This window comes from Giraffa tippelskirchi, chromosome 3 (genome assembly GCF_054371585.1).
Source record: "Giraffa tippelskirchi isolate mGirTip1 chromosome 3, T2T-mGirTip1v1.2.pri, whole genome shotgun sequence".
Classification (NCBI taxonomy): domain Eukaryota; kingdom Metazoa; phylum Chordata; class Mammalia; order Artiodactyla; family Giraffidae; genus Giraffa; species Giraffa tippelskirchi.
The window spans coordinates 189,254,551-189,279,434 of NC_137277.1; the positions used below are offsets into that span (position 1 = coordinate 189,254,551).

A 24,884-nucleotide genomic window follows, 5' to 3' on the forward strand; every position below is an offset into this window, starting at 1 on the left:
AGCCGCCCCCAGTCACAACCAGAGAAAGCCCGCACACAGCAGTGAAGACCCAGCACAACCAAAACAAACAAATAAGCCAATATTCAAAAAGAACTGAAAGTCTCTCAGTTGTGTCTGATTCTTTGCGACCCCATGGACTATACAGCCCACGGAATTCTCCAGGCCAGAATATTGGAGTGGGTAGCCTTTCCCTTCTCCAGGGGATCTTCCCAACCCAGGCATCAAACCCAGGTCTCCTGCATTGCAGGCAGATTCTTTACCACAAGGGAAGCCCAGGGGAAAAAAAAGGAAAACCAAAAAAGTCTATACTTTAGTTAATGGTAATGTTAGGGTAATATTATTATCAAGTCCAAACTCATACTGCTCACCACACAACAGGTCAACAAGCCAAGAAACGAGCTGTTGGGGCGAGGAACAGTGACTTTATTCAGCAAGCCAGCCGATCAAGAAGATGGTGGACTAGTGTCCCAAAGAACCGTCTTCCCTGAGTTAGAATTCATGCTTCTTTTACACTTAAAGGGGAGAGGGTGTGGTCGGTTGATGCAAGGTTCTTGGTGTCAGAATCCTTTACTCTTGCAGCTGTCCAGGTAGGTCAGGTCAGGATGTTCCTGTAAACCTCCAGCAAGGCAAATGCTATTCTCTGCTCTGCAACTTTTTATCTCTATGTGAATGGAAAAGTGTTATATCTTTAAAGGTCAGAGCCTTCAGAATGGGCTAGCCTGTATTTCAGGCCGTAGTCAACATTCTTGATTGGAAGCAAGAGCAAAAGAATACAAAGGTTAAAGTAAAAGAAGCAGACCCAATACAGAGTCAGGTTTGTTCTTCCCTATTACAATACTGGTTTCTCCATCTGAAACAAATGTACCATGGTTATATAAGATGTTAACACTGGGGAAACAAGGCGAAGGATTATATGGTTCTTAGGTAAGAATTCTGCACTATCTTTGGAACATTTCTGTCAGTCTACATCCTTCCAAAATAAAAAGGTTATTAAATAAATAGTACAGTGCTTAAATCCTAACTCAGCATTCTGGATAGCCAATGGCTCTGAGCTGAGGCCTGTTCTCCCTTCATTAAACAAAGACTAGCAGATGTTATAGGAGTACAATGGTATACTATTCAGCCTTAAAAAGAAGAAAATAATTCCACTTGTAACAACATGTATGAGCCTGGAAGACACTGTGCTCAATGAAATAAGCCAGACGCAGAAGGACAAGTATTGTATGATCTCACTTGGGTGTATAACCTAAAATAGTCCAATTCACAGAAGCAGAGAGTTAGAATGGTAGTTTCCAGGGGTTGGGGGGAGGGGGAGGGAGATGGCGACATGGTGGTCAAAGGGCACACAGTCTCAGCTGCACCAGATGAATGACCGTGACTCCTGAAGATGGAACACACAGTGTGGTGACCCCGGGCAGCAGTGTGAAGTGAAGCCGCTCAGTCGTGTCCGAGTCTCTGCAGCCCCGTGGACTGCAGCCCGCCAGGCTCCTCTGTCCCTCGAATTCGCCAGGCAAGAACACTGCAGTGGGTTGCCATTTCCTTCTCCAGGGGATCTTCCCGACCCAGGGATTGAACCCGGGTCTCCCACATGGCAGGTGGAATTTTTACTGGCTGAGCCATCAGGGAAGCCCATACAGGCAACAATATTGTACTGTATACTTAAAATTTGCTAAGATGATAGATATTAAGCCAAATCTTCTGAACACACACAGAAACTATGTAGGCGTGATGGATTAAATTATGTAGCTTGACTGGAGCGATCTTTTCACAAGGTATACACATATCAAAACATCAAATCGTATACCTTGAATATATATAATTGTATATGTCAAAGATATCTGATAGTTACTTTTAAAAAAAGAAATATACATACCTTTTGTTTGTGAGCCTGTAAGTCACAAAGAAAAATGGTTTAAATAATGGCCTTGATTATTAGTTTATGAGAAACAAATAAAAATTGTACCTCAACAACAACAAAAAGATTCAATAGTATCAAACTGTGTTCTCAGTAGAATAAGGATTGATGGGAATAACTTTCTCATGTAGGACTCAAGGTGATTTAAGGCTAGTTAACGTACCAGCTGAAGATACCTCATGTACCACCAGTGATAAGCGTCTCATGCACCAGAAAATATTAGATCAGGGCCAAGTGCAAATATTCTTAGATGAGAAGCAAGTAAGGGTCATCACTCATGCCTCCGTGTAAGAGATAAAGTAGAGGACTACAAAAGTATTACCCAACACACAGGAACAGTGGGGGAAAACATTAACCCAAGTGACTTTGACCCTAAATGACTGCCATTCAGCTTAGCCAATTCTGGTTGATGGTCCCATTAACAGAAAGATGTTTAGTTCTTTGGGTCAAAGACGCCCTAGAAACACAAGAGATTGGTCAGCAATGTAGCAATATCCATGGTAACCAGAAACCATCCACGGAGCCCTCCACACTGACTCTCCTCTGCAGCTGTGTCCAGTCCTTCCCCATGGAATCTCTTGTTTATTTCTGAGCGTCATTAGGAAAGAAGTGACCATAAACGATCTTCTGTGTCATTCAGTCTCAAGTTCAACACAATAGCATCATACGGATATTCTACAGGAAGGGATACGGGGCTGCTTTCAGTGATGTCACCCCCAGAATTCAGTACCATCCAACAAACACTCATGCTAGGCCAGCCCCCACCCACATCCTGGAAGGACAGATATCAATGGAACCTAGTGAAGGAGTCTAGTTCTGTTGGGGAGCCATCCTCTAAAACTCATCTAAGTATCTTTGAACCTGTATTGATGTTTGACCCTATAGGATGGCAGGATAGCAGAACCAATCAGATCTGGGATCAAACCCTGGCTCTGTGATCTTGTAGCTTGATGCCCCTGCCCAAATTACTTAACCCCCCCAAGCTTCAGTTCCTTCCTCTGTGAAGTGGGGCTAGTAACAGTATAAACTGCATCGGATTAAATGCTAGAAAGTATACATGGGACATGAAGAGCTAGCCGCAAGGATAACGGTCTCTGAACAATATCCGTGGCAATTTTTATAGTTTCTGGGGGAATCAAATCCAATCATCTGGTTGCTCCAAACCTGACTGATTACCCAGGGAGCTTTTTAAAATATAAATTCCTGGGCTTTCACATACGTGAGAAATTCTAAATTGGGCCGGTCTGGGGCAGTACCCAGGAACCTATGGCTCCATGATATACATTTACAGTGTTTTACAATGCCTAGTCTGTAGTAGGCATTCAATAAATACAGGCCTCATCCCTGGCCTGGATCATTGCAACAGTCTCCTAGCCACTCACTTGTGTCCACTCTTATCCATGTGTCCACCTCCAGAAACCAGTGGAATCCTTTGAAAAGGTGAAATTATGTCACACCACTGACCCAAACCCTCTACAACTCCCCATTTCTTACCGAATAAAATTCATGAACAAGGCCCTATACCAGCAGCTCCTGGGCACACGTTAGAAATACCTAGTGAGCCTGTGAACAGTACATAGGCCTGGCCTAACCCCAGACCAGCAGAACCAGAATCTCTAGGGGTAGGGCGCAAGTAGGGCCATTAGACAAGATAGAGGACACCCAGGTACAGTGGAATTTCAGACACCCAATGAATAACTTTTTGGTATAAGTATGTCCTGGGAAATATGGGGATATATTTATACTTAAAAAGTATATATTTCTTGTATATCTGAAATTTCAGTGTAACCGGTTATCCTATATTTTCATTTGCTAAACCTGGCAACCCTAGGACACACATTAGCGTTTCTAAAATGCTCACAGTGGGGCTTCCCTGGTGGCTCAGTGGTAAAGCATCTGCCTGCCAATGCAGGAGACACGGGTTCGATACCCGGTCAGGAGGATCCCACATGCTGTAGGATCGCTCAGCCTGTGAGCCACAACTACTAAGCCTGTGCTCTGGAGCCCGGGATCGCGACTGCTGAGCCCAGATGCTGCAGCTACTAAAGTCCGAGTGCCCTGGAGCCCGCGCTCTGCAAGGGAAGAGGCCACTGCAGCGGGAAGCCAGCCCACTGCGACTAGAGAGTGCCCCCCACTCAGCGCAGAGAGGAGTGCATGCAGCAACGGAGACCCAGCACAGTTCAGTTCAGTTCACTCAGTCGTGTCCGACTCTTTGCGACCCCATGAACTGCAGCACGCCAGGCCTCTCTGTCCATCACCGACTCCCAGAGTCTACCCAAACCCATGTCCATCTAGTCGGTGATGCCATCCAACCATCTCATCCTCTGTTGCCCCCTTCTCCTCCCGCCCCCAATCCTACCCAGCATTAGGGTCTTTTCCAATGAGTCAACCCTTCGCATGAGGTGGCCAAAGTATTGCAGTTTCAGCCTCAACATCAGACCTTCCAATGAACACCCAGGGTTGATCTCTTTTAGGATGGACTGGTTGGATCTCCTTGCAGTCCAAGGGACTCTCAAGAGTCTTCTCCAACACCACAGTTCAAAAGCATCAATTCTTCAGTGCTCAGCTTTCTTCACCGTCCAACTCTCACATCCATACATGACCACTGGAAAAACCATAGCCTTGACCAGACGGACTTTTGTTGGCAAAGTAATGTCTCTGCTTTTAAATATGCTATCTAGGTTGGCCATAACCTTCCTTCCAAGGAGTAAGCGTCTTTTAATTTCATGGCTGCAATCACCATCAGCAGTGATTCTGGAGCCCAAAAATATAAAGTCTGACACTGTTTCCACTGTTTCCCCATCTATTTCCCATGAAGTGATGGGACCAGATGCCATGATCTTAGTTTTCTGAACGTTGAGCTTTAAGCCAACTTTTTCACTCTCCTCCTTCACCTTCATCAAGAGGCTCTTTAGTTCTTCTTCACTCTCTGCCATAAGGGTGGTGTCATCTGCATATCTGAGGTTATTGATATTTCTCCCGGCAATCTTGATTCCAGCTTGTGTTTCTTCCAGCCCAGCGTTTCTCATGATGTACTCTGCATAGAAGTTAAATAAGCAGGGTGACAATATACAGCCTTGACGGACTCCTTTTCCTATTTGGAACCAGTCTGTTGTTCCATGTCCAGACCCAGCACAGCCAAGGATAAATAAATAAATAAAATAAAATTACATTTTAAAGAAAAAGCTCACAGTGAAACGGCCCCCATCGCCTCTCTAAGCTCATCTATTCCTCTCCCTCAAATCCCTCCACTCCATTCTTCTCCTTTAAAGAGTCAGCTGCCTTTCCCGTCTCTACAGCTTGCAGTTGCTGTCCGCCTGGGGTGCCCTGTCTGTGTCAGACACCAGCAAGCCTCCCCGACCTCTACAGTAGCACCCTCTCCCAGGGTTCCCCTCACCCTGCTTTACTGTGTCTTTGTAGCAACCACACGACATGATGTATTATTTGTTTGGTTGTCCATCTCCCTTTCCCCACAAACTAGACTGTCAGCTCCATGACTTGTTGGAGACACTTTGGTTCTTTCCTCGCTGTCTCTGCAATGCCTAGAATCCCGCCAGCTCCTCAGTAAATTCGGGCTGAATTAGTTAATGGGGGATGAAAAGACTCTTCCTTCCAGCACAACTCCCTAAACATTCCTTCGGGAGGAGTTGACAGATAGCTTGGCTGAACCGGGTCTTGCTTGTGGCATGCGGGATCTTTAGTTGCGGCATGCGAACTCTCAGCTGTGGCCATGTGGGATCTAGTTCCTTGACCAGGGATCAAACCTGGGCCCCCCCTGCATCGGGAGTGTGGAGTTTCAGCCCCTGGAACACCAGGCACGTCCCAGTCCCAGTAGAGGTATCTTTTACTGAGAATGAGAGCAGCTAATGTTTACTGAGCTTGTCCTGTGTGCCAGGCAGCATTCAAAGCACTTCACCTGCATATGTTCATTTCATTCTCATGACAACCCTTGTAGGAACCATAATGATCCTCATTTTAAGAGGAGGAAAGTAAATTTTTCAACAGCAAATCTCAGTCCCTCCAGAGGGACAAATGTACTTTCTGTACGTTTCCTTCCTGTACCCTGGATTCTGGGTCAGGTCCCATGTGCTGTTCGTTGTCTCTTGCTGACCTGGGGAGGAAACGGGGGTCAGGGGTGAACACTGTGCGAAGCTGTAACTGCTCCAACGTCTAGAGTCGAGAGCGTTTGACACAGGGTCTCTCCTGAACTAGAGACAGGGCAAGGCTGTTGGGCAGAGTGGTGCCTGGAACCACAAAGCCAATCTGGCTAAAACAGAAACTGAGCCCAGGAGGGCTGGAGGTTTTCTGTCCATGTTCACGTCCATGAAGTTATTAATTCTGCAGCTGACAAGGCTCGCGTGCTCAGAGATATACCTCCCATGCCCCCGAGGGGTGTATACCCATTTGACCCTCACTATGGCCTCACAGGAAGGGAGAGCTGCTATTGTTTGTCCTGAATGGCCAGTGAGACGAGGAGACAAGACGCATGAGCCACAGGCTTCTTGGAAGCTGCTCTCTGACCCTGATCAGTGCCTTTTCCACTCACAGCACTGGGCTGTCTTCACCTGCAGTAACAGTAACAACCTCGTGACCACGGTGACTCACTCTGGCTCATCGCTAGCGCTGCAGAGGCAGGAGACGGATGGGCCCAGGCTGAACAGTTTCTCCCCTGTGGACAGAAACTCCGCAACAGTGGGATGATGAAGGAGGCTGGGCCCTGCCCAGGTAAAGAGATAAAAGACCATCTATTGCTCATTCTCAGGCAAGGAGAACTCCCTGACCACGCATGCACAGAAAGGCTCCCTGGAGGTCAGAAGGGAGGGGGCATCACCTCACAGTAAGTGGTATCAAGCACCCTTAAGCCTCTTCGCTGGAATCCGTCTCGGCTAAGAGATGAGCACTGACGCATGGGAGGATCCTGAAAGTGAAAGTGATACTTGCTCAGTCATGTCCGACCCCAGGGACTGTAGCCCGCCAGGCTCCTCTGTCCATGGGATTTCCCAGGCAAGAATTCTGGAAGCGGGTAGCCATTCCCTTCTCCAGGGGATCATTCCGACCCAAGGATGGAACCCACATCTCTCACATTGCAGGCAGATTCTTTACCATCTGAGCCACCAGGGAAGCCTCAGAGAGGATCCTGAAATACACCAAACACAGACTCAGAATCAGGCAAATCAAAATGATTGGCCAAAGAATACCTGGAAAAAAATGCCCCATAAAAGTAATTCAAACTACCATGAGGATGCAACTTAGCAACTCTTTCTGAGTATTGTACTCTTTTTTTCCTCCTAATAAACACCTCACTTGTTTAACTACTTTCTGTCTTTGTAGGAATTCTTTTCTGCACAGCCAAAGGGCCAGGGCCTTGTCACTGGCCACTGGCCGACCTAGTGGCTAGAATCTGGTGCTCTCACTGTGGGGACCTGACCTCAATCTCTGGTCTGGGAGCCCAAGACCCGCTTCCAGCCACTGCAGGCCAAGGCCACCTGAGATCACTGTGGCTTCTGCACAACCTTGACCTGAGCCTGTTTCCTTTCCTGTAGAACAGGTGTGATGAGAATTCACAGGATTGCTAGAGGAATAAGGTCCACTCACACGTTCATTATATGATTCTGAGCCAACTACTGGGCTCAGAATCATTCCCAGTCCCTGGGGCTGGGCACACAGCAGAGGACTGACTCTCCTGGCTTGTAAATTCTAGTGGGGACGGCAGGCAATAAACAGAACCGGGAAGATAAACCAAAACAACTTCACAGAGTGAGAAGAACTACAATTGACATAGAACAGGACTGGAAGCCTGGAGTGGAATGCCCCAGGCACTTAAACAGTACCTGGCACATAGTAGGTGTTCAGAACTATTTGTTCTCTAACTGGACATGCTGGGTGGACAAGGAAGACTCACAGACGCCACCCTAAAGGTGGAGGGGGGGTGGGGAGAACATCGGGATGGAGTGCCAGGGCCGCAGCGCCAGGCAGTTCAGTTCAGTCGCTCAGTCGTCTCGGACTCTTTGCGACCCCATGGACTGCAGCACGCCAGGCCTCCCTGTCCATCGCCAACTCCCGGAGCTTGCTCAAACTCATGTCCATCGGGTACGTGATGCCATCCAATCATGTCGTCCTCTGTCGTCCCCTTCTCCTCCCGCCTGCAGTCTTTGCAGCGCCAGGCAGGGGAAACCTTAAAGGCAAAGAAACGGAAGGGAAACTTGAGAGCATGGATAGATCTCAACGCTCTGTGAACTTCACAGGGCTGTCTACCCAGGCAGGAAGGCTGTGTCTGTGGCCGGCTCTTTCACATCATCTGCTTTTGACGATTCCCCCACCCCCACCCCGGGTGGCCGCGCGGCTCTCCGCGTGGAGATCGAGAGTCCGGCGAGCGGTTTCCGCAGCGCCGAACCCGCGAGGGCGCCGCGCGGCGTCCCCGAGGGCGCACGGGCCCATGGAGCGAGTTTCGCGCGAGGATGGCGGGTCACTGCCTGAGCCGGGCGCCCCGGGACACGCGCCGGGACCCGGAGCCCGGAAGCACCGGGAGCGCGCGGGGCGGGGCGCTGGGCGGCGGGACCCGCCGGACCCGCGCGCGGGGTGGGGCCGGAGCAGCCCGGCCCCCCGGCCTTCGCCGCGTCGCCACCTCCAGGTAAGGGGCGCGCGCCCCGCCGCGGGAGCCCCCGCCCCGCTCCGCCCGGCCCGCGGGCCCGCTGTCCCCCGACCCGGCCCTCGGTGCCAAGTGCGCGGCGGCGGCCCGGCGCCGACCGGCCCGGAATCGAGGCCTTCGGGCGGCTTCTTGCTTTCCTTCCGAGCCGGAAGTGCGCTTGGAGCCACACGCCCTGGCCGCAGATGGGGAAACTGAGGCCGGGCGTCCTCTGCCTCCCCTGGTAAATGAGGACTCTGGTCTGGACCAGGGAGGGGTCGGGGCTTGCCCCACCCAAGGTCACCCGGGGTCTCCGGGCTTCCCCTTGGCTCACGGGGCCCCTCGGGCGCTCCTCACCAACCTCCCCCTCCTTCTTGCCCCCGCAGCCCTCTGAGCTCTCAGGAGACACTTAAACAGAATTATCCCCGGCGCGGGGAGGGAGGAGAAGGTGTTGAGAGTAACCTCTAGAGAAAAGGCCCCAGGGTCACAGGGAGCCCAGGTGGCCTCCTCCTGACTCCTATTGTTAGAGGAAGGATGAATTTCTGCTACTGACTTACTAACTTTGGGCGGGGGCTGGGGTGGCAGATTTTACACCTGGGTAAGCTGAGGCTCAGAGAGAGGAATTTCCCCCAGACCACTCGGCTGGGAAGGAGGTCAGGGTAAGAACCTGGATTCTCCGACTCCAGAGCCTACCCAGCGCCTGGCACAGAAGCGGGCTTCGCAGACACACACACCCCTCGGATCTCCTCTCTGCCCAGCTCAGGGTGGCACAGGAAGGCAGGACCACAGCCCGGCTAGACTCCAGGCCTTGGTCTGGACACCACTGCCTAACACGACGCAGGAGTCCACAGTGAGTTCTCTGTTCACTAACTCAGGGTTCATTTTGGGACAGAAACATGAAGCCCTTTAAGCTTTGGGGGCATCCACCAAATATATATGGAACCAAATATATATCCAACACCAACTGTGTAGGGTTTAGGCACTGAGAATACAGCAGTCAGCGAGACAGGAGCTGCCCTGGGGGAGGTGGGCGAGCAGTGGGGGGTTGGTACCTGCCGGACAGTGGAGTAAACTCTGCTCTTCAGCCTGAGCGGGAGGAGGGATGAGGAGGGAGCACTGGAATCTTCTCCAGGGTGAAGTCTGAGAGGAGGGCAGGAAGAGATGAAAGCTCACAGCTCCAAGTCCTCTGAGTCTCTGGCCCTGCCGGGCCTTGTTTGGGATGCTTTGCCAGCCTGAGCTCCCCCAGCCCCACCCCCAGGGATTTGGGAGGAGGGGCTGGGTGGGTAGAGAAGGGGCCTGAACTGACCTCAGAGTCTGGAAACCTAGCTGTGTGATCTTGGGTGCGTCATTCTACCTGTCTTGGCCTGTTTTCTCGTCACATGGCGGGAGCCACGATATTTCACAGCATTGATGGTACTGTATCGAAAGGCTTCGGAAACCGTAAGCGGGGTCCAGGGTGTGGCTCACATCAGAAGCCTTGCCGAATCAGGCGTGAGCCAGGATGTAGTGTTTATTTATAGGAGACTCTAGTGACCCTGTGGATAACCTATGAGTGCTCTCCGTTAAGAAATGTAAGAGGCAGGCGGAGGGGGGCCAGGTTGAAGGCTGGGAGCCGGAGGTTCCCTGCTCTGCCCTCTCAGGAAATAGAGCGTGTGTCACGGTCCGCATGTCAGCTTTCAGAACCCTTGCGGTCACGTGTACTGCATCACACAGAGGTGGCTCAGGCCCCCAGTCTGCAGCTTCCTGACTCATCCCGAACAAGCTAAGTGACCTGTCTGTGCCTCATCTGTAAAATACCTGTCCCCAGGGTTGTCATGGGATGAGAGAGGCCAAAGCCACAAAAGGCCCTGTGTAGAGCTGCCACCCTGGGAGCCTTTCCTAGGCCTAGGAGTGGTTGGGTGGCACAGTTGGACAGTTGGCTGCCTTGGTTGCCGTGGCCGAGCATGTACCAGAATGAGCACCGTTTAGACACTGGGGGTACAGCGGTCAGCAAGACACATGCTGCCTTGGGGGTGGCGGGGAGGGAGGTTCATCAAGGTCACCGCCTGGAGAGTTTCTCATGAGCCTGAAATCATCTCTCCCTGCACTGGTTCCACGAGGCTACAAGTGGCTGGGTCAGCCTCTCGGGCCCACACGTGTGGGACCTGAGAAATGTCATCAGGCGGTTTATCCTCACTCTGTCCTTTATGACCTGATGGTTTTGTCAGCATTGCCGTACATTTTAAACTGGGGTAGCAGATGAAATGGGGGGGCCTCGCTGCCTTGAATATGTTACAACAGCAGAAGGGGGATAGAAAGGGTATCGAACCCACTTGCCACTTAGCCACCCTCCTCTTGACAACCAGACCCATCTGATTGTACCACCCTCTGCTCAAAACCCTTCTGTGGCTTCCTACTTTCTTAGGGTAAAGACCAAAAACCTCAGCATGGCCCATAAGGCCCTGCCACCTGGGCCCCACCTACACCTGGCCTCCTCCTCCAGCTACATCTCAGACCACTTTATCAGTAGCCCTCTGTGCTCAGGCACGCTGCTGCCTCCTGCCTCAGGGCCTTTGCACAGGCTCTCCTAGACTGCGTCTCCTCCCTCATCTCCCTTTTTCCAGGTTAATACCTCATCCATCGGATCTGATCCCAACCTCGACTGGCATTCCAGGTTCCCCAGGCCTCAGGACTTCCCCAGGTTTGTGGGAGGTTTAAAGTGTAATTATACTTGTGTATAATTGTGTAAGATATCACTGGGATTAATCTCAGCTTCCACCCGGTCACACACCCCCACCGCCAACTGTAACCCTCTTGATTTCTGAGACTGCTCGGAGTTTGCTCTGAGATGCTCAGTAATGAAATCTCTTTGGGAGTAGCTCCTGAGCACACATGTGGACTTGCTTCATCTAAAATTCTATTGTGCTTCATCAAAAAAGAAAAATTGCAGAAGTCACTTCTCAGTTGTGAGGGTGGGTGTTCATTCATTCATTCTTTCACCTGCTCTGCCAGGCGCTGCTCTAGGAGACGTCAGGCAGCATGACACAAAAGTCACTGCCCTCACGGAGCTCTCGCTAATGAGGGAGGCAGACCGCAAACCAACCAACCCATCATCCACTGCCAGGTGCGGGCCAGTTCGATTAAGAAAAGTCACACAGGGCAGTGGTGGCACCTGCTATCTTACCCCTGCAGAAGGAGGAGCTCTGCTGAGGAGGTGGGAAAGCACAGGTGTCCTGGGCATCATCCACTCCCCCCCTGACCATCCTAGTTGGGGAGACAGGCACCTAGGCAACCAGCCATCATACCTGAGAGGCGGTGAGGTCACGCAGAGAAAGCATAAGGAGCGCTGCAGAGGTGGCAGGCTGGACAAATCCAAGAAGCCTCATGGCAGCCCCTGAGACCCCTTAGTAAAGTGGAGATGGATTTGCGTCTCAAGTCACGTACACCCAGGGAGGGTATATCCTGGTCCTGCCGTTTGCCAGCTGTGTGGCCCTCCCCTCTGTGAGCCTCAGTTTTCTCCTCTGTGAGATGGGGACGGTGTTAGTCTCTTCCTCGTAAGGCAGTTACAAGGCTGAAATGGGATCAAGAGAGTAGTCTGCAGGAGATCGTCGCTGATTTTTTTTATTTTAATGTGTGGTTGCATTGGGTCTCCATCGCTGCCTGCGGGCTTTCTCTAGTTGCGGGGGCAGGGGCTTCTCTCTGGTTGTGGTGTGTGGGCTTCTCACTGCGGGGGCCTCTCTCTGTAGAGCACAGGCTCCAGGCGCACGGGCTTCAGTAGCTGTGTGCAGGCTCAGTGGTTGGGGTGCACAGGCTTAGTTGCTCCTCAGCATGTGGGATCTTCCTGGAGAAGGGATCGCACTGTGTCTCCTGCATTGGCAGGTGGACTCCCAACCACTAGACCACCAGGGAAGTCCCTGAGTTTATTTTTAAGCTGTGCTTTTGAAGAAGGGGGCTTCTCTGGTAGCTCAGATGGTAAAGAATCTGCCTGCAATGCCGGAGACCTGGATTTGATCCCTTGGTGGGGAATATCCCCTGGAAGAGGGCATGGCAACCCACTCCTGTATTCCTGCCTGAAGAATTCCATGGACAGGGGAGCCTGGTAGGCTACAGTCCATGGGGTCACAAAGAGTCGGACACGCCTGAGCAACTAAGGCTTTCACTTTCACTTTGAAGAAGGGCATTATTTGGAGATGAGGATCCACACCAAGAAAAAAAACAGCTTGAGCTGCGTCCTGAGGTAGGAAACCCAGCGTAGGCTGGAAGGAGCAGGTGGTTCAGCTTGGGAGAAGCTGGCTAGAAGAAGGGAAGTGGAGGAAAATAAAGTTGAAAAGTGGGGTCGTGACTGAACCAAACTTGCGTCTGTTCACTCGCACAGACCGATCTACTGTCGATCTACTGGGACCTGTTGTGGTGAAGGAAAAGTGCAGCATTTGTTATACGGTGCCCGATGAGGGGTGCAGGGCAGCCCTTCTCAAAGAGACCCACGTTCCCTGATGGCTTCAGGGAAGCGTTTTGTTTTTGTTTTGATGCACAGTTGATTTACAGTGTTGTTAGTTTCTGGTGTAGAGCAAAGTGATTCAATTCTACATATATGTACATATTCTTTTCCATTATGGTTTGCTACAGGATATTGAATATAGTTCCCTGTTTTATACCGTAGGACCTTGTTTATCTATGTCTGTGAGTCTGTTTCTGTTTCATAGAGAAGTTCATTTGTGTCATATATCAGATTCTACATACAAATGATATCATATAGTATTTGTCTTTCTCTAACTAACTTACTTCACCTAGTATGATAGTCTCTAGGCCATCCATGTTGCTGTAAATGGCATTACTTCATTCTTTTTTATGGCTCAGTAGCATTCCGTTGTGTATATTTAATGCATCTTCTTTATCCATTCATCTGTTGATGGGCATTTAGGTTGCTTCCTTGTCTAGGCTGTTGTAAATAATGCTGCTATGAACATTGGGATGCATGTATCTTTTTAAGTCATAGTTTATTCTGGATATATATACCTGTGAATGAAATTGCTGGATCATGTGGCAACTCTGTTTTTGCTTTTAAGGAACCTCCATACTGTTTTCCATAGTATCTGTACCAATTTACAGGGAAGCATTTTCTTTTTCAGGGAAGCATTTTTAAAGACCAGGTGAAGAAGGGGAGTCACAGGGTGTGTGATCAGTTTGTGCACAACTCTCTGCTTGGCTGATGGTGAGGTAACAGGGTGGTATCACAGGGGTTAACATTAGCAGCCCTCAGGCTCCAGGAGGCCTGGGGCTATGTTCTCGTGGTCATTGAGTAATTAAATTCTTCCATTTGATAGGGGTTTTATCATCTGTAAAACAACTCAGGAAATGTGTATCAGATACTGTTACCTAAGGACTTCAGGGAAGAACTAAAGATTCTTTGACTGCCATATGACTGATTCACTGTTTAGATTGTTACCGGTTCTCCTGGCCAAACTGCTTCTTTTGTCATGACACAGTCCTTTCAGTCATTCATTCGTGGCTCAGGGGAGGCCTGGGAGACTATAGCTTTTCCATAAACCAGAGGCAGGCGAGGACACGGGGGAGAGGGACTGTCACATAAAGGCCCCGTAGGTCCTGCTCGGTTCAAGATGGAGCTAGTGAGACTCTAATTTGGCAGTTTTCAAATTGTGTTTGGAATCTTTTGGGTCACCGCAGTGTATAAAGTAGACCAAAGAGGAGCAGTGTAGACTGTCCTTGAGCTAAGACCCAGGTACACGTTTAAATGTCACATCACTTATGCAGTGACCTTTCCATTTATTTGTCAGGGCCTCTTTCTCCATCTGTAAAACAGAGATAATGGCATCTACCTTATAGAATTATTGGGAGGAAATGAGATGGAAAAGGGTGGCACATGGCTAACATTTACCAAGTACTAATAGTTATAATTTTTTCATTTAAAAAATTAATTGTGGTGAAATACACAGAACATAAAATTCACCATCCTAACCATTTTTAAATGTGCAGTTCAGTACCATTAGGTATAATTACGTTCTTCTGCAATCAATCTCCAGACCATTTCAACTTGCGAATCTGAAACTGTACCCACTAATCAACAACTGCCCCTCCCCCTCCCCCACCCCTTGCAACCCTCACTTTACATTCTATCTCTAACGATGTTGGTTACTCTAAATAGCTCATATAAACGGAGCTATACAGTGTTTGTCTTTCTGGGACTAGTCTGTTTCATTCAGCATCATGTCCTCAAGGGTTATCCATCTTGCAGCGTGTTAGAATTTCCTTCTTTCTTTTCAGGCTGAAAAATGTTCCATTGTATGTATATAACACATTTTGTTTACCCGTTCACCTACAGATGGCCACTTGGCTCGCCTCCATCTTTTTCTGTTGTTGTTCGGTCCCTAAGTCACGTCCGACCCTTTGCGACCCCATGGACTGTACCACGCCAGGTACCTCTGTCCTTCAGTTTCTCCAGGAGTTTGCTCAGATTCTTGTGCATCAAGTCAGTGATGCCATCCAACCATCTCATCCTCTGTCGCCCCCTTCTCCTCCCGCCTTCAATCTTTCCAAGCATCAGGGTCTTTTCCAGGAAGTTAGCTCTTTGCCTCAGGTGGCCAAAGTATTGGAATTTTAGCTTTAGCATCAGTCCTTCCAATGAGTATTCAGGACTGATTTCTTCAGGATTGGCTGGTCTGATCTCCCTGCAGTCCAAGAGACTCTCAAGAGCCTTCTCCAGCACTGCAGTTTGAAAGCAGCAATTCTTTGGTGCTCAGCCTTCTTTATGATCCAACTGTCACATCCATGAGTGGGAAAACCACGACTCTTGAATATACTGATTTTTGTCAGCAAAGTGATATCTCTGCTTTCTAATACACTGTCTAGGTTTGTCATAGCTTTCTTTCCAAGGAACAAGAGTCTTTTAGTATCATAGCTGCAATCACTGTCTATAGTGATTCTGGAGCCCAAGGAAATAAAATCTGTCACTGCTTCCACTTTCCCCCTTCTATTTGCCACGAAATAATGGGATCAGTTAACAGGGATTGGGATGAGAGGCTGGGGGTGGCATGGTTTCCCTGAGCTGTGAGATTTAAGCAAAGACCATAAGAAGAGAAGGGAGTTGACCATTTGGTTATCTAGGGGAAGAGCATTTCTGGCAAAGGGAACAGCCAGTGCAAAGGCCTTGAGGTGGGAGCATGCCTGGTGGGATCCACTAGCAGCCAAGAGGATGGTGTGTCTGGAGCCAGATGAGTGGAGGAGAGGGGAGGAGAAGGGCAGGTTGCATATGGCCCAGTGGCCGCCGAAAGGACCGTGGCTCTCAGTGAGAACAGAGTGGCTGAAGGTTAGGAGCAGGGAGGGACGTGATCTGACTCTAGTTTGAGTGCAGCTTTATAGATGCTGTGCGGTGGATAGCTAGGGGTAAGGGAGGGCAGAAAGAGGTGGGAGAGAAGGCTCCTGCCAGAGAGATGGTGGCAGCTTGTACTCTGATGGGAGTCAGGGAGGAAGGGCGTGATGATGAATGAGGACAAACATCCAGCAGCCTGGCCGTCCACCTCGAGCACGCGATCACCCTTCCCGCCCTGCCCCACACCCCACCCATCCTACAGGCTCCCGAAGCCAGGGCGGGCTGGGAACTTGCCCTCCATGCCAACGCCCTCTTTTTCTTTCCAGTCTGTGCTGGGATTGTCCAAACCCCTCTGGGTTCTTCTGTGTTGAAACTGTTGCCTGGACACCTCCTGAGATGGTGCAGTTACCACCAGCCTCCAGTTTAACTTCCAGATAGAGGTATAAAATGAATGGGTTTGTCTCCTAAAATGCTGAGAGTGGGGAGTAAGCAGGTAGGACCATGTCAAGATTGTCTTGGTGTGTGTGCGTGTGTTGTGTGTGTGTGTGTGTGTGTGTGTTTCCGCTCTGAACTACAGTCTTCAGAATTCCTGGCTTAAGAACAGTGCTGTAGCTCTGTTTGTTACAAAGGATTTCTTTGGCCCAATGCTTTTCCTTCTCCTTGGGTCCAGAATAATTAGTCCTCAGCCTTCCTCTGACACTGTAGTTATCTCTCTAGTAATGGTTATTTTTAAAATATATATATATATAATTCATTTATTATTTATTAATGTGGCTGCATGGGGTTTTAGTTGCAGCATGCAGGATCTTTTGTTGCAGCATGCAAATTCTTAGTTGCGGCACGGAATGTTGGATCTTAGTTCCCCAACCCAGGATGGAACCTGGCCCCCTGCATTGGGAGTATGGAGTTTCAGCCACTGGCCCACCAGGGAAGCCCTACTGATAGTTATTTCACTGTACTACAGACTCATTTAAAAATTCACCTCTGGCCACTTAACCCAGAAAAAGAGGAAGAAAGAAAAAGAACATCACACCCCAGCTGCATTGGGGTCCCCTACCCCCAACCCCCCTGCCAACACACACACATCAAAATTTAAAAAGAAAAAAAAGGCCATGGTTGGCTCGCGTTTAAGAAAAACAAAAGTTCATTCTTGATGACATTTTCTGAAGACTAGGTGATGCAGAACTTCCCCAACCAGGGAATGAACTGGCACCCGCAGCTGTGGAAGTGCAGTCTTAACCAGCGGGCCACCAGGAAGTCCAAAGGCCTTGGAGTTTTAATGATGATTTAAAGGACTTTCAGGGCTTCCCTGGTGGCTCAGTGGTAAAGGATCCACCTGCCAATGCCCAAGACTCAGGTTTGATCCCTGGGTCAGAAAGATCCCCGGGAGGAGGAAATGGCACCCCACTCCAGTATTTTTGCCTGGAGAATCCCATGGACAGAGGAGCCTGGTGGGCGACAGTCCATGGGGTCACAAAGAGTCAGACACGACCTAGCAGCTAAACAACACAACAAAGGACTTTCAAGGATGATATTGACCACGTCTGATTTTCTCCTCAGTGCTAACTTTGGGATTTTTGCCGCTACAAGAAGAAATCATACTGCATCGTTTATGGCATCCATCAAGAATTGTGGGTCGAGCACCTCCTGTGGGTGCCCGTAGAACCCAGGGCAGCTGTTTGGGAATGGCCATCTCCCCCTACTACTGACAAACATAACCCAGCCTGTGTTTTCTTTGGTGACAGATAATATGACCTGTAAGATGAAAGTCACGATTGCGGCGCCTCAGACCAGGCTCCCGTCGCAGACTGGCTGCGTCCACCCCGCCTCTGGGCCATGAGCCCGGTCGTGGCTGGTGTCCTCCCTGGGCACCTCCCCACGTACATGTTGTTCCCCTGGGTGATGGGGCTCTCCTGGGTCAGAGGGACACCTTTCCCAGGGTTCCTTGGGACCTTCGTGTCACCTGGGCAGGGACAAGATCCCCAGGGAGTCGGGACTAACTCCCTGCATCAGTGATGTGCTGAGCCCAGGGTGCTGCTGGACCAGCCCTGGGCATGTGAGGTGGCCCCGGGCGCAGAGACACCTCCAGCCCTGACCAGCGGGGTCTGTTTCTCACCGCAGGGATCCAGCACCCTTTCGCCCTCTCCCTCAGAATCAGTCCAGCTTCTCAGACATACTTGAGACTCTCGGTTCAGCTTTGGACTGGACTGGATCCTGATCCCTAACCAGACCAAGGAGTGGAGGCTACTGAGGACCAGTATACACAATTCAGGTGGCACCCCCGCCTCCAACCTCAGCCAGCACCACACTCCCTCGATTGAAAGAGTTTGGGGCCCATCCCATCCGACTGGCCAGTCCATGGAGTTGGAACCCTGGGCGCCTCCATCCCACCATCATAGATGGCTGAGAGTTGCCCTTGTCCATCTTACAAGACCTGCTGGTCAAAGGAATGGGACTTAATCGTGACCTCACCCGCCCTGGCTCAGCTGAGCCATGTGGGGCCAGGGCTTTTTGAGAGTAAGCACTCCCCTTCTAGGGATCAAAAACACAACAATTTTTAATTAAAAAAATTTTTTTTTAATTATTAAAGCTCTAGTAGGGACTTCCCTGATGGCCCAGTGGTAAAGAATCCACCTTGGAATGCAGAGGACTCAGGATCAGTCCTCGGTCAGGACATAGCATCCCCCAAGCCACAGGGCGGCTAAGCCCATCTGCCGCAGCCCATGTGCTCTGAAACCTGTGCCCCACAAATAGCGTCCACATGCCACAGTGGAAGATCCTGTATGCTGTGGCTAAGACCTAACACAGCCAGATAAATAAGTAAATATTTTTTTAAAAAAGCTCTAATAAGGTTGCAACAGAAAAATGTTAGAAATCCAGAAAAACAGAATAAAAACCAATTACTTCTAGGCCCACAGCCCTGCCACCAAGAGAAAAGGATCATTAACATTTTTTTTTTTAAGTGGAGAATAATTGCTTTACAATGTTGTGCGGGCTTCTGCCATACAACAAGTCGAATCAGCCATGAGAATATATATATATATTTATCCCCTCCCTCTCAAGCCTCCATCCCACCCGTCCAGGTCATCAGAGAGGGCCAGGCTGGACTCCCTGTGTTATATAGCAGCTTCCCATTAGCCATCTCGGAGAAGGCAGTGGCACCCCACTCCAGTACTCGTGCCTGGAAAATCCCATGGACGGAGGAGCCTGGTAGGCTGCAGTCCACGGGGTCGCTAAGAGTCGGACACGACTGAGCGGTTTCACTTTCACTTTTCACTTTCATGCATTGGAGAAGGAAATGGCAACCCACTCCGGTGTTCTTGCCTGGAGAATCCCAGGGACGGGGGAGCCTGCTGGGCTGCCTTCTATGGGGTCACATAGAGTCGGACACGACTGAAGCGACTTAGCAGCAGCAGCAGCAGCAGCAGTGTGTATGTTGGTAAAGAATCCGCCTGCAATGCAGGAGACCCTGGTTCGATTCCTGTGTCAGTAAGATCCACTGGAGAAGGGATAGGCTACCCACTCCAGTATTCTTGGGCTTCCCCTGTGGCTCAGATGGTAAAGACTCTGCTTGCAATGTGGGAGACATGGGTTCGATCCCTGGGTTGGGAAGATCCCCTGGAGAAGAGAAAGGCTACCCATTCCAGTATTCTGGCCTGGAGAATTCCATGGACTGTTCAGAGTTGGACACGACTGAGTGACTTTCACTTACATATGGTAGTATGTATGTCAGGATCATTAACATTTTGATGTATTGCCTTGTGATCTTTTTGCTCTGTGAAACATTTTTTAAAACCATAACTGGCATCGTATTGTATATCCCATGGTGTACTGTTAACCATCTCCCTGGAAAATAGATTCCCTTCATTTGTGGCACTTGCTAGTTTCTGTGATGGAAATAGCCCCTCTGTGGCCCATTTCAGGCTCCCAGCATCACTGAATGTAGAGCTGGGAGAGATGCCAGTCTGAGCTGACATCAGCACAGCATATTATGATTTAAAATTAATCCATTGAGGACTTCCCTGGCAGTCCAGTTGTTAAGACCTCTACTTCCAATGCAAGGGATGTGGGTTCGATCCCTGGCTGGGGAGCTAAGATGCCACATGCCTCCCGGCCAAAAAAACAAAACATAAAACAGAAGCAGTATTGTAACAAATTCATAGACGTTAAAATGGTCCCCATCAAAAAAAAGATTAAAAAAGAATCTATTCATTCTGATCTTATAATAAATACACAGTCATTATTGAAAATTCATAAAATTAAAACATATAAAGAAAAGGTTAAAATCATACAGAATCTGCAGCCACCACCCCCCACCCGCCCCACTCCACCCCAGCGTACGGACGGTCACTGTCTACCACCCTGATGTAAGTCCGACAGTCCCCTCCGTGCAGGTAGAGACATAAACAAAATAACTGTCTTCAGAGTTCAAAAGCAATACATCTCTGTCACTGGGGAAATCCAGAAAAGTCTCTGGTATCCCACCATCCGGGGATCCCTGTGATGACTGTTCTTCTAGACATTTTACTTGTCTGTCTTTTTAATACGGTTGGACTTGTGGCTTGAGTCTCCTGGTTTGTCGGCATAGTACATTCTTGTGCCTCATAAGAAGGTAACATCCAGGGGAAAGGTGTTCTCACTGTTAATTGATTAAAAACCCTTTGGAGGCTTAAGAGTTTGCGCTTCCACTGCAGGGGCCTCGGGTTCAATCCCTGGTCCTGGAACTAAGGTTCTGCATGCCACACGGCATGGCCAAAAAGATTTTTTTTTAAAAAAAAAAAAAAGAGGACTTACAGAAGCTTGAAGAGGCAGAAAATAGTCTGGCTCCTAGAACATAGAAAATGGCCTGTTAGGATGAAGCTCAGATTATTTGAAGTTTGGGGGTCGCTGAGCATCTTTTTGGTTCTTCAGAAACTCCTCTCCTCTCCCGCTGGGCTCTGGGATGTCTCTGGGTAATTCCAGATGCTGGGCCCTTATTCCGTTTCCCTTCCTCATCTGATGCCCGAGGGGAGGGTAAGAAGAGGAGTGCCTTTCCAGGGAAAATAACCAGGAAAATCTAGCTTTTGCTTAAGCCTCAAAACTAGTTCATTCTTTTGTTCATGTCACAGGCAATTTCTGAACACTCACTCTGTGGCACGCAAATGGCCGGGCACCGGAATACTGATACGGAGGAGATCCGGTGCCAGCCGTCTACCGCCAGGCTAACCAAGGAGCGGGTGCAGCACCCGTGGCTCAGAGTATGAAGACTTAGAACCAACGATTCATGCCAAGAGCCAGGCTGCACTCGGTGAATGATCAGTGCCTACAGACCTGGGGGAGCAAAGGCCAGAAGTAGGGTCAGGGCTGCCCTGAGCCCCGGGGCTCACCTCCCTCTTTCCCGCAGGCCTCCTCCTGGTCCCACACCCTATGGACCCATGCGCTGGTTTTTCTGGTTTGTTCCTCCAGGGAAATTCGCATATTTCTCCGAAGAACTTCCAAGAAGCTGGACAGCCTGTTTGTCTTCAGACTCAGACTGAAGGGAAGCCCAAGGCTGTTCCTTAAAATCTGGGTAGGTGTTATATAAGGCTTCTCTCTCTTCAGAACCCTTGTCATTATTTAAAATGATCTTTCTTTTTCAGTGTTTTCTTTCTTTTCTTTCAAACTCGTTGTATGAAGTAGAATGGTCTTGATTTACATGTTTCGAGTTTGTGTGCTGCCTGTCTCCCTGATGCAGTGTATCTCCACGGTGGAAGGTGGCCGTCTGTGTCTTAGTCACTGCTGGGTCCCCGGCGTGTAAGACAGCACCTGTACATATTTATTGTACTTATCTGGCATGTGTTTGGTAAATTAACTGATTGATTTGGAGTGGAGGTGAATATTTATTTTGTATTTATTTGAACTTAAGTTTCTCAAATTCTACAGCAATGTCCCACTGCTTTTTTCTTTTTAACATTTTCCTTTTAATTGATGATAGACTTCACAGGCAGTTGCAGAAATAGCACTGAGAGGTCCAGTGTGCCCTCACTCAGCCCTGCACGTGTCCCTGGCCTTCACAGTCAGGTTGGACTCCTCAGCGGGGCAGGCTTGGTTCTGCCGGGTGTAGCCCCCGGCAGCTTCCCCTCCAGCCTCATTTCTTCCCTCCCCTCCTCTACAGCCACCCATTGTCCAAGCCCTGGCTACACTGAGCATCCTTTTGGTTCTTCAGCAGCATCTTCTCTCGTCTCCGTTTGGGACTGACACGTTGTCTCCTCTGCCGGGAACAGTCTCTTCCCACTGACCCTACCCCGTCTGAGGTCACCTTCTCCGGGAAGCCAGTTCTGGGTTCTCCTCTGTGTATCTGTCTGCCTGTGTTTCCTCTGCCACCGCATTTATCCCACTGGTTTGTCATCGTCTGTTTACCTGTGTGTCTCTGCCATGGTCCTGCTTCTCCTCGATGACCTTCTCCAGTCCATCTCATCTCCTGCAGGCCTCTGCTGGAACGGTCCCTTTCATCTGAAACCATTGTCACCCCCTCCTTCCTCATCACTTCATACTCCCCACACCCTGGTTGCTCTTCCCTGACAGTCACTGCCCCGCTTAATATTTATCTACTTACTTATTACTTGGGCTTCCCTGGTGACTCAGATGGGGAAGAATCCACTTGCAATGCAGGAGACCTGGGTTCGACCCTCAGGTGGGGACGATCCCCTGGAGAAGGGAATGTCTACCTCCTGTCCACAGTAGACATGTCTACTCCTCTAGTATTCTTGCCTGGGGAATTCCATGGACAAAGGAGCCTGGCAGGCTACAGTTCATAAAGTTGCAAAGAGTTGGACACAACTGAGCAACCAACACTTTCAATTATTACTTATTTATTTAGTGGACTGTTAAGAGCATGGATCATGCATTCAGTTCCTCTGAGTGAAAAAAATCTCAGTTCCACCACTTAGTAGCTATGTGACCGTGGACAAGTTACTTAAATTATTATGATTATGCCGTATCAGTATGGTATTGCCTGTCTCCCACCTGAAGTTGAGCCCCTTGAGGGCAGGGAATTTGTCAGTTTTGTCCCGTGATCTGCCCCAAGGCCGCCCAGAACAGGGCATCCTGCATCATATACCCTTCTTCATTCATCCAGCAAGTAGCTATTGAATACCAACCATATTCCATGGCTGGCTCAGGAAGCTAGGGGTCCAGCAGTGAGAAAACAACAAGACGCCTGCCTCAAGAAGTTTGCAAACAAATCTAAAAATATATTACTTAAGACGGAAGTAAGTGTTACAGAAATAGAACAGGGCTGCTGGGTTAGAGAAGCAGAGTAGCTTGGCCTGGGGAATCAGGGAAGGCTTCTCAGAGGAGGTGACATTCGGGCTGAAGCCAGAATGATGTGAAGGACAAATGTAACGTGTCCCAGGCTGGGAGGACAGCAGGTGCAAAGGCCCAGGGGGAAGAGCAAACAGACAGCCGGCGTGGCTGTAGTGCAGCAGTGAACAAGGTGGGCATAGGGCACACAAGCTGGGGTTTAGAGGCGGGCAGAGACCAGATCAGGACTGTGTAGACTTCCGTGAAAGGACTGGTCTTCATCCTGGGGCGGTGGGAAGCCTCTGGAGGACTTTAAGCAGGTGAGTAACATGATCGCTATATATGAAAACAAGGCCACTCGGGCTGTCGTGCAGAGAATGGATTTATAGGGGTGTCATGAGTGTATTTTGTTGAATGAATGAATGAATGAATGGATGAACGGATGAATTTGGCCTGAGCTCAGTTTGGGCTGCCATCTATGGGATCACACAGAGTTGGACACGACTGAAGTGACTTAGCAGCAGCAGCAGTTCTTCATGCACTCAGCACACACTCCTCCCCCCGTGGTTAGAGGCAGGCCAGCTCAGGATTCTCTGATTAGAAGGCTGTTTCTTCTTGAGCTGAGAACTAACATGGGGTTCCCCAAATACAAGCCCAATAAAATACCATCTTGGGCTCCTCTGGTAGGAGCAGCAATTACTCTAGTCTCCAAATGGCACTTGGTGTTGATTAAAGGTAGTCGGAATTGCCAAGTCTGCTGACGTCAATGCCGGGCACTGCCCCCGATCATGGTCTTAGTTCATGGTTTGTTGCTGTCTCCTTTGCCCACTGCCATGGTCTGTGCTGATTATCTGAGCCAGGGAGTTCAGTTCAGTCACTCAGTCTTGTCTGACTCTTTGCAACCCCATGGACTGCAGCACACCAGGCTTCCCTGTCCATCACCAGCTCCCAGAGCTTGCTCAAACTCATGTCCATCAAATTGGTGATGCCATCCAACCATCTCATCCTCTGTCGTCCACTTTTCCTCCCGCCTTTAATCTTTCCCAACATCAGGGTCTTTGCCAGTGAGTCAGTTCTTCATATCAGGTGGCCAAAGTATTGGAATTTCAGCTTCAGCATCAGTCCTTCCAATGAATATTCAGAATTGATTTCCTTTAGGATTGACTGGTTTGATCTCCTTGAAAAGCTATGACCAACCTAGACAGCATATTAAAAAGAGACATTACTTTACCGACAAAGATCCATATAGTCAAAGCTATGGTTTTTCCAGTAGTCATGTATGGATGTGAGAGTTGGACTATAAAGAAAGCTGAGCACCGAAAAATTGGTGCTTTTGAACTGTGGTGTTGGAGAAGACTCTTGAGAGTCCCTTGGACTGCAAGGAGATCCAACCGGTCAATCCTGAAGGAAATCAGTCCTGAATATTCATTGGAAGGACTGATGCTGAAGCTGAAACTCCAATACTTTGGCCACTTCATGCGAAGAACTGACTCATTTGAAAAGACCCTGATGCTGGGAAAGATTGAAGGCGGGAGGAGAAGGGGACGACAGAGGATGAGATGGTTGCATGGCATCACCAACTCAATGAACATGAGTTTGAGTAAACTTCTGGAGTTGGTGATGGACAGGGAGGCCTGGTGTGCTGCAGTCCATGGGGTCACAAAGAATCAGACACAACTGAGCAACTGAACTGAACTGAACTGAAACCCTCATTTCTCAGGAGTGGAATTGCTGAAATGTAGGGAAGACATTTGTTTAACTTTAGTGGATAAAGTGAG

At 49.4% G+C, this 24,884-nt stretch overlaps 1 protein-coding gene across 16 annotated transcripts in view; it reads left to right on the plus strand.

Moving 5' to 3' along the window:
- Window positions 1-8,439: 8,439 nt before the first annotated feature.
- The window catches only part of TMCO4 (transmembrane and coiled-coil domains 4), a 101,302-nt gene continuing 84,857 nt past the window's right edge, over window positions 8,440-24,884 (plus strand). The window contains exons 1-6 of one of the 16 annotated variants that reach the window (XM_081574858.1): window positions 8,440-8,546; window positions 9,174-9,390; window positions 11,144-11,220; window positions 11,532-11,643; window positions 16,173-16,286; window positions 21,292-21,394. The gene's annotated coding sequence lies outside the window, so the exon portion shown is untranslated. Of the gene's footprint in view, window positions 8,785-9,173; window positions 9,391-11,143; window positions 11,221-11,531; window positions 11,734-16,172; window positions 16,287-21,291; window positions 21,395-24,884 lie in introns of all 16 variants that reach the window. The other 15 variants (XM_081574863.1, XM_081574852.1, XM_081574851.1 and 12 more) reach the window with 15 other exon arrangements.